Source organism: Egretta garzetta, unplaced genomic scaffold (assembly GCF_000687185.1).
Source record: "Egretta garzetta isolate BGI_Z169 unplaced genomic scaffold, ASM68718v1 scaffold205, whole genome shotgun sequence".
In the NCBI taxonomy this organism is placed as follows: Eukaryota; Metazoa; Chordata; class Aves; order Pelecaniformes; family Ardeidae; genus Egretta; species Egretta garzetta.
Genome location: NW_009259713.1, coordinates 24,045 through 33,373, shown reverse-complemented (window position 1 = coordinate 33,373; position 9,329 = coordinate 24,045). Strand labels below are relative to the sequence as shown.

At 41.4% G+C, this 9,329-nt stretch overlaps 1 long non-coding RNA gene across 1 annotated transcript; it reads left to right on the top strand.

Moving 5' to 3' along the window:
• The first annotated feature begins 1,608 nt into the window (after window positions 1-1,608).
• Window positions 1,609-7,667, top strand: LOC118452306. The gene is made up of 3 exons (XR_004842044.1): window positions 1,609-1,690; window positions 2,944-3,037; window positions 4,656-7,667. It is a non-coding gene; the product is annotated as an uncharacterized LOC118452306 (long non-coding RNA).
• The last annotated feature ends 1,662 nt before the right edge of the window (window positions 7,668-9,329 follow it).

Sequence of the window (9,329 nt, the reverse complement as noted above, 5' to 3'; positions counted from 1 at the left end):
TAGGCAGCGTGCCTAACATAATAAGGTAGCATGTGATATTGGCCTGTAAACACTACTGTGGCACAAATAATGCAAATCCACACAATACAAATATGTATCTCCCTGTGTCTCAGTAAAAGTAACTATTATTTAAACATCACACAGTAAATGGAAAAATATATAAGCAAAAAAAAAAAAAAAAAAGTAGCAGTATTTTTTCTTAAATAGCCATTGTCAGTTGTCTACTTTATTTTTCTTCTGTGAGAACTTCATTGTTTCTGTCATCACAGAAGATGGTGGTGACCCGTCAGTATTTTCCCACTCTGCAGTTGTCAGTAGTTTCAGGTTTTGTTTGCCTGCCCTTGGAAACACATATTTCAGCCAGTCCATTTTGGAAGGCTTTGTATCTAACGTGATTTGACATGATATCCCAAATTCAGAGAATAAGAAAAAAGTTTTTTCAATTTTTTTTTCCACAGTACATCAAACTCGGTTTGTAAAGCTGAGTAAAGCTCTGTAAAGCTGGGGCATTTTAGAACTTGGACAATTCACAAAATCGGTTTTGATTACATGAACTGTCAAGATAGATACAAGTATATTCTTCCTTTCTCTCATTGTAGATTAGCCGTTAATCTTGGTTTTTACAGCCAGTTAAGAGACAGCAACGGCCATAATCCTAAAAATTAGCAATTTGCGCTCCAAAAGAGCACATGCTCTTTTGCTAGCAAGCCATTTTTGTGCTCTATTCTTAGGTTCAGTTTTTTACTTTACTAAGGAAAAGATTAGGTTTGAGGCTTCATAGGTAGTGCTTTGTTCATCATCTCTTCTCTGCTTCCGGAGTCTTACTGTGGGATAGCTCTGAACCGTAGGAATAGGTGGTGCTCCGGTCACACCGTTCGCATTTGCACTACAATTATTGTCACACTAAAATTATTTACAGTCGTCCAGTGTTGCAGCTTATTTTTATGCTGAAAGAGGTAACGAAAGAGAATCAAAAGTTTATTTTGGACAGGACGTATTTTTTTTAATAGCGGAAACATGAATTTTTGCGTAAGGACACAGTCATATTGAGGTTTTTTTGTTAGATTCAAAGCCTAAGTGTCTTTAAGGAAAAACCACATTGGAGTAGGCTAATTTGGAAAAAAAAAAATCTTGACTATAATATTTTAACATATCCAATAACTCTTCCCCTTCCTTAGAAAAATAGTGTTTTAAGGCACTGCACTGTCTTAGGGTTCCCCATACTTTCTATGTAGTTGGACTGGCAGCGTAAGGCTATAAACACTGTTCTGTCAATGAAGGACAGTGTTCTTTCTTTTTCTATGGCTTTATGGTGAAAGTGGACATTTAGTCAGAATAATAGAATGAATTCGAAAATTGACCAAACACCACTGTCCTGCAAAAAGCATCACAGGTGGCTGCAAGATTTCACTGGTTTAGATCTTGTAGTAGTTCCATAGGGTGCTGTGTCCGAGACACAAGATGTCTGTATTTGCAGTACGCATATTAGTTTAGGAAGAGCTAATCAGTTTTAATTAGCCAGGAAGAGCAGGCTGAGTGCTCTTTTCTGAGGTTAAAGATGACATCTTGAGTCAGTCTCTGAAGTGCATGGTTTATTGTTCCCCGTTTCCCGCAAGATGGCTCGCCGAGGAATTACTGACTTGGTGTTATGGCAGTTGCTACGTTTCCGTTAACGTATGTGTTAACACAGGTAAGTGATCGTCAGTTAATGACTCAAATTAGCAATGCTTTTCAGTATGTCTGTTTCTTGGGCTTGATTCAGCCCTCAGCAGCTCTTGGCTCTGTGGTTCCTGCAGCTGGTGAGAAGCATAACCTCCCGGTTTGGGTTTTCTCAGTTGTTTCGGTCCCACTTTTCAATTCGGACCTCGCTACTCTTGGTTTTGCCACTTCCGTAGTGAATGTCTACAGCAGTACACATAGGCCCAACTTGAAAAATAATGGATAAAAAATCCACCTCTCCAGAGGCGTGGCAGTGGTGAGGGGTTTTCCTTCTTTGTAGAGGAGGCAAGTGAAGTTCCACGTGCTGGTCTTGGCCGAGACTGGTTTGGGTAGTTCCCTAGCAGATCTGTGCAATTGGTTCTTTGCTGTTTTGGAGCAGAAGTACTGAAAGCCCCGAGTTTCATGAGCAAAGAGTAAGCAGCAGCTAACAGATTTTTGCCAGTAGGTATCAGGCCCTGGTTTACTTCATTTTGCAAGACTAGTGCATCAGCCTAACTAACTTGGCATGCCCTAAGTCACTTCTGTTTTCCTAAACACCGAAAGCAACACTGGGCGAACAGCTGAAGAGTGGTCAATTATTGCTGCATGACTGCAGCTAATAGCACTTGGTTCTTCAGACTGCAGCAGGCAATTCACTCTGATGGTATTGCTGAAGTTAATAACGAAGTCCAAACACAAAGCCCTTTAGGAAAAAAAGAAAACTATTTATCAGTTGCCAGTCATTGTAGTCTTCACCATAGTCCAAAGTATAGCGGTAGCCCACCCAAAAGACTGCTACGTTCCTCTTCATGCCAGTTCAGGGTCTCTTGCTCTGTTAGTAATACCTTCTCTGTTCTATTTTAATTCTCTTAATATCGGTTGTGCTATCTTAGCACTGTATTGGAGTTGGCTGAAGTTCAGGAAAACCTGAATATGAAAAAAATGTTTGTAGCTTCTGGTTTTATCTTTCATTTTCATTGGTCAGCAGTAGAATGTATTCATTACTTTACTGTCACCTGGAGTTTTTTCACAAAATATTTTTGGAGGTTTTGCTTCCGGTTAAAAATATCTCATTAGAAGGATGGTAAATTATGCGTTTTGTTCCATCATGATTAGCCCATGAGATGCCAACACTTGATGATGATTCAGCCGGCAAAAAGCAGTGTTTTCCTTAAAAGTATTCAAGTATTATTTTTTTTTCATTTTTCAAAAACATTAAGTCACTGTGCCTCTTTCTTTCTTTAGATCAGACCTTGCTCCTGAAATAAATGCATCTACACAAACTTACTTGACTGAGGAGCAAAAGACTTGGCCTGTTGGAACTTCTCAGAAGGAAGAGGTAGTTGAATATGTACTTTCTGTTACAGACCCAGCTACAAATAACAGGTTACATCTACTCGTGTTATTCCAGTACACATGTGTATACTGTGAAGTAGCTGCACAATAAACCAGCATTGCTGCTTGATGAGAAAGTGATAAAAGATTCACCCCACAGATCAGTTTTATCCAGAAAGTCAGGAGGGCAAGGTGAGCAAGAGCAAGCGTTCCACTAATTTTGGGGCCCAGGAGAGAGAACAAAAGCAATCTTGATAGGTTTTGGTTCAGAGCCAATGTGTTTTCCTTAGATTTGCAAAGAAACACATTCAGAGTGGCTTCACCTTAACTTTGCAATCAATAGCCAATGCAGAGTTACAAAGACACAAGAACTCAAAGTCTCCAGTATAAGTCCCACCATGACCGTGTTTATGATGAAAGCAGTCTGTTTGCAGTGGTGTCCAGCGACAGGACTAGGGGCAATGGATGCAAACTGAAACATAAGAGGCTTCAGTTGAATATGAGGAAAAACTTCTTTACTCTAAGGGTGACAGAGCACTGGAACGGGCTGCCCAGGGACGTTGTGGAGTCTCCTTCTCTGGAGATATTCAAAGCCCGCCTGGATGAAGTCCTGTGTAGAATGCTCTGGGAGAGCCTGCTTTAGCAGGGGGGTTGGACTAGATGATCCCTTCCAACCCTTGCGATTCTGTGATTCTGTGATTCTGTGATCTGAATTGAGATATCCTTTAGATAATGATGACATGGTCTCAACAAATCCTGTGTGGTGTTTAATTATTCACAGTTACAACTTTCTTGTGTTTCCTCAGCCCTGTATCTGGTTAAATCATTGCCAGTTTCATTTTTGACAGCTTGGAGCTGTTTCTGAACACCTGCTCTTCAAGCCCCAGGGAAAATGTCAGAAATGAGGAACATCATTTAAATAAATATAGATGACAACAGTAGCGTGAAAAAGAAGCATAAACAGAATTTGTTAAGCTTTTATTTTCTAGAATGCTACAATTGATAAATTGCTGAAAGGAAAAGCAAATCTGGGCAAACACCACAGATGCTTCATTAATCTGGTACAACTAACACTTACAGATTGATGCTTAACCTACTGGCATCTGAATTACTATAATCCCCATGCCCTGAAGTGCATTTTCCTATACGCAAATAGCATTTACCATATTTTCCTTTTTTAAAATATTTTTTTCAGAATTTAAACTTGCAGCTGATGGTGATAACTCAAAGACAAAGACATCTTGTAGTGCTTTCTAAAGGAAAGTCGTATTTTCTTCTTGAGTTCAGAGTCTGATGGGCTTTGTTCTGCAAAAAGGATGTTCTCATGGGTTCTCAGTCCCATCCGGAATTTGGTGGGAAACTTGAGAAAATCAATGCTCGTTCATGCTAGTCTGTATGAGCCTTATAGCTCAGACCACTGGGGAAAAGAGGACCTCACAAAATCTATTTTCTGGGCTGTATATAATTTAGCAGTGGAAACGTGGAATTGGAAAGTCATGTAATCGAAACTCTTCCCAGAAAGCTGGGGCAGAGAGAGACAGCAGTGAGTCATCTGGGAGTAAGAACAAGATTTTTTTTTTCCCCTCCCATTTGGGCTTGATCATCCCCACTTTATTTTCCAGGTCTGACCTCCAAATCTCAACATCCAGGTTGTACCCAATCATATACTGACCCATCAGCACAGAAGAAACACGTAAGATTTGTAGCAGTACTGTCCTGTTAGCAGTGTAATGTGTGATCTTCTGGTTTGCCAGCCCACCTGGGCGTTTCAAAAACCCACCTGGCCAAAGTGAAGCCTTTGCTAGTTGATTGTGTACCATTCCTCAGCAAATCCACTTCAGTCCTCAGCTCCCCGTCACTCTAAGAAGTATTGCAGATTGGGCCCCTTTTGAATTTTGCAAGCAGAATTAAGAATATCAGGCCAAATGGTCTTATATGTGTTGGTGACTCAGCATTCCCAGCCTCATCTCTGCTGTTTGAATGGTGGCCAGGTTTCTTTTCCACACATGGTAGTGCCCTATCTTGTGGGTCAGGTCCTCATAACTTGTCTTTTTAAGTGCTTCTGAACTTGTAAAGAATAAAGGCAAAATGCAGTCATCTTCCAGTTGGATTAGATGCTATCTCTTGGGTGAAAACCGCATGGTGAAGTTACAGTGCATTCTACCAGAAGGAAATCAGTTTCCAAAGTCTCTTTTTGAATTGTTCCCACCACTGAAATTCAGGGAGCCGTACATCTGCTTACCAAAGCATCTGTTTCTTTGGTAAGGTTTTCTAGATCTGAGTCATGCTTTAGCAAAACAGGATTGCAGTCTTTTGCTAATAAAGTGTTCTTGTCTTTTGCTTTAGGTAGTAACCTAATGCTTATGAACCACCAGGAATGGTAGAGGTGCTATGGATAAACCTCTGAAGAAAATAAAATTCTAACTCAATTTGTGATACCAGAGTCTTTAGGATAGGTTGTTCAAATATGCCTACAGTGCATTCTCCTTCCTGCAGACAGACTGCAGGTGGCTGGCTGGAGGAGTAAAACCTTTCCGTCCTTGCTTTACTCAGCGCACTCTGAAAAAATGCAGGAGGGGGATGTCCGGGCACTCAGACTTGAATACCTTCCCTGTGACAGTACTGTAAGTTCTTTCTCCTACAAGGAAGCACTGATATTAAGTGAAGTTACGCAGTTATCTCAAATCTCAAATGAAACAGGATTCCATTTCCTATTTGTTATCACTTCCAGCAGCACAGCGGCCGTTCCAGATGAGTGCAATTTTATGTTCTCTGATGACTTTCTTGCAAGTCTTCCAACCTTGTCCACTCTGGTCTGTGCTTTGTTTTTTGTTGCTGCAGCTATTTCTCAGCTTGAGGTAGTGGCTGCTTCACCCACACGTGCTATTTTTCCCCAGACCAAGAACACGGAGACAGCAGATATCCAGGCACTCACAGAACCAAACACAGCAAAGCCTGGTGCTTTTTGGGCTGGTACCAGAGGCAGTCTGGCAGTGTAGGAAATTCTTCTCCAAACCAATGTTGTGTTGGCCATCTTGTATTTTGTATAATTACTGTAAGTCCCTCAGTTCTAATTGTACCAGCGCTACTCCAGCTGACTGTTGCTCTTGTGTGTATTGGGCTTTGACAGTGGGTCTGTGGCTTAGGACTAAACTGTGAAATGTAAGTTTAAAAAACTGCAAAACAAAAATGAAGTTTCTCACGCAGTAACAATGACTGATGAACACGTGCTAAGCCAAAAAAATGGTACCTTCTGCTAGTAAAAATAATAGTAATAAAATACTCAAACAGATGTCTTCCAGACCTTTGGAAAAAAGGAGGCTTAAAACGCATTCAGAGTGGCTTCACCTTAACTTTGCAATTGATAGCCAATGCAGAGTTACAAATTCCTTGTTTCAGGGAGTTTGAAACCAGCCAGCTTCCACCAGGGCCTTGAAAGGGAGGGTCCGCTCAGTGCCCCTGAGCCACCCCCCTGCACAGCTTGCCCAGCTGTGACCCCTGGCAAGCCCAGCACGCCTCGGGAGCCCCTCTGCCGCCCGTCAGCCAGGACCAGCAGCAGGAACCAGAGGCAGGAGGCTCTTGCGGGGTTGGAGGATGGAGGGGACTTTCCTTCTGTTTGATGGGACCCAAAGAAAACCATGAAAAAAGTTGCTCCAGTGAGAGGCAGACTGGAGGAAAGGACCTGCCACGCAAGCCAGTGACTCGGGGAAGGGAGTCATTGATGAACCCGTGGCTTTAATCTGTCTCACCTAAAACCTCTTCCTCTTCTGTTTATGTTATAATAAAACAATGAAGACTGAAAATGCTGAACACAGTGGTTCTAGGTATAGTGACCATACAGGGAAGACATACATAGGCTTGTGTCAAAGCTCTGGTTGATTTGGTATTCGGTCATGACATGCAAGTTGAGTTAAGCGCAGTGCAAGAGAGACTCCTACTTTCTTTTAAGTCTACGGGTATTTTTCTAAGTACTGTTTCACCTGCATGTGTGAAATTTGCCTTTGAAAGATACCCATTAGCAGGTGTGTGGATTTGGCCCCTGCTTATCAAGGACCACAGGCTGGGAGTATGCGCCATGTGTTTGATGGCCTCATGCAGGACTGAGGTGGATGCCTCCAAGCTCTCCCAAGTGGGGCACAGGAGTGACAGACACCTTCTTTTGCTGCTGTGCGATAGCATAGAGCAGCTTCACTGACCTCTTGGAGCAAATGATACACCCTCCAGGAAGCAGCAGTCACAAAAAATGTGGAAATTGCTTTAGTAGCCAGAAGAAAATTGCTTTGAACTATGCTGTGAAAATGTTGCCCTGAGTAGCAAAGTCAGCCCTAAGTCATCCCTATGTAATGATGGGCAGGTGTACAGGTGAATGCCTTGGCAGGTAAATTTGGTGGCTCTCAAAGCAAAATACATGTTAGGGATCTTCAACCAGGTTCATAAATACAAGGATCTTTCTTGCCAACCTGTCTGGGACAGTGGGCAGGACACCTGGCTTACGCTGCTCTGAAAACACAGCCTGGCTTAACCAGAGGGGTAGCTGCTCTCGTGTTGTCTCCCGAACAAATTTCAGTCTGGAAGCGCGATGATGTTTCAAATACAGCTTTGTCATGGCAACAAAAATGGCCTTCAGACATTTGTAACACCGGACATTTTTCAGGCTGAATAGTGAATTGAGCCTCAAGAGAAGTAAAAAGAGAAATAGAGGAATATTTAGTGATCAATTTTTTTCTGTATTTCCCTGATATCAGCAAAGAGACTGACTAGATGCAAAATCTGTTTGTAGAGGACTGCAGTTTTTGTTGCAATGTGTCAGCCAAGGAGAATATGTCATACAGAAGCTGTAAGTACTGAAAATTGATTGATGCAGGAGCCTCCTACCTATCTCAGTGAGACAGAAAAAAGTAGTAACTACTATTAACTACCAGAGCTGTCTGTGCCTATATCGATGCTGTTCACATCCAGCTATTGATATGAATGGGAGTTTTTAAATTTTAAAATAAATGAAAATAAAGTACAAAAAGCCTCAATTGTTGAAAAGAGATATATGCCTGAAACTGGTGCTCTACTTGGTACCAAAAAGTAATCATCTCAAACACCTTCTTTGAACTGATGATGAAAGCTGTAAGCATATGATATTTCAAGTTTTTTATTCTATATTTAAAAAATAGATTAAATATTTTTTATTAAATTTGTTGAGTAAAATTTCTAAATGGTTGTATTTCACCTCCAGGAAGCGTAGAGAGTTCTGCAACATGAAAATGTGTTGCAAACTGTCTATCCAGAGACATAACTTCTTCAGGGTAGGGATCTATATCTTCTTCGAGGCTAGGGATATATTGTGCTGTTGCGTATGATAGGGTTTCTTTCCAGAACGAATTTGAAATCTTATAGCACACTCTGCCAGAAGCTGTGGGAGAAACTGATAGACAATTCCCAATATAGTTTGCTACATAGTGCTGGAGGATAATGGAGTCAAAATATTATTGAGTTAGAGAAAATATTTGATTCATATAAGTCAGTATGTTGCTAGAATTTAGACCTGAAGGGCCCCGTGTAAAGGTGCTGCTCCAGGAGCTCTGGAGGTGTGGAAAACAATTTTAGGTTATTGAACATAAAGGACTTCAATTGTCTAGAAGCTGAAACAAAAATAATAAGCACCTCTATCATGTGGCTCTCATGCAAGGGACACTTGGTGATGCTGAAGCAAACAACTGGCACCCATGCTGCAGGCTGCCAAGGAGGACGGGAGAATGGCATCGGGTGCATCTTTGCTGGCCACATCTGTAGCACAGGAGGCAGGAGGCAGAGCGGAACAAGGAGCCCAGCAGAAGCCAGGCAGGGGTTTGCCTGCGGTCTTTTTTCTAATGGCTCTGAATCGGACTCATATAAATTGTCCTGTAATTGCTAGTCATGATAGTCTTCAAACACTGAGGGTGATTAAACATATAAGCTTGCAAATACAAGGCTGACATTACAAGGGAGTGATTTACCCTGCCCTGTGGTAAACTGGTGCCAATTGGAAGAAGGGAGTGGTTCCAGACCATTATGTTGCACCTAACATTGCTGCTGTGGCGAAAAGCAGCAATTTTCCCAAATACATGCTGAAACGAATCTGAACTGTCCTATCAGATCTGCTTTGCAACCTGATTGTATAGGAAAAACAAACAAACAAAAAAGATTTAAGTGTTAATAAATAAAACAAAAAAGACAGGATTAAGCTCTATTGATATCATACCTTAGAAACATTCCATGTAGATATTGCATATAATAACCATTTTATAACCACAAAAGGTAATGCA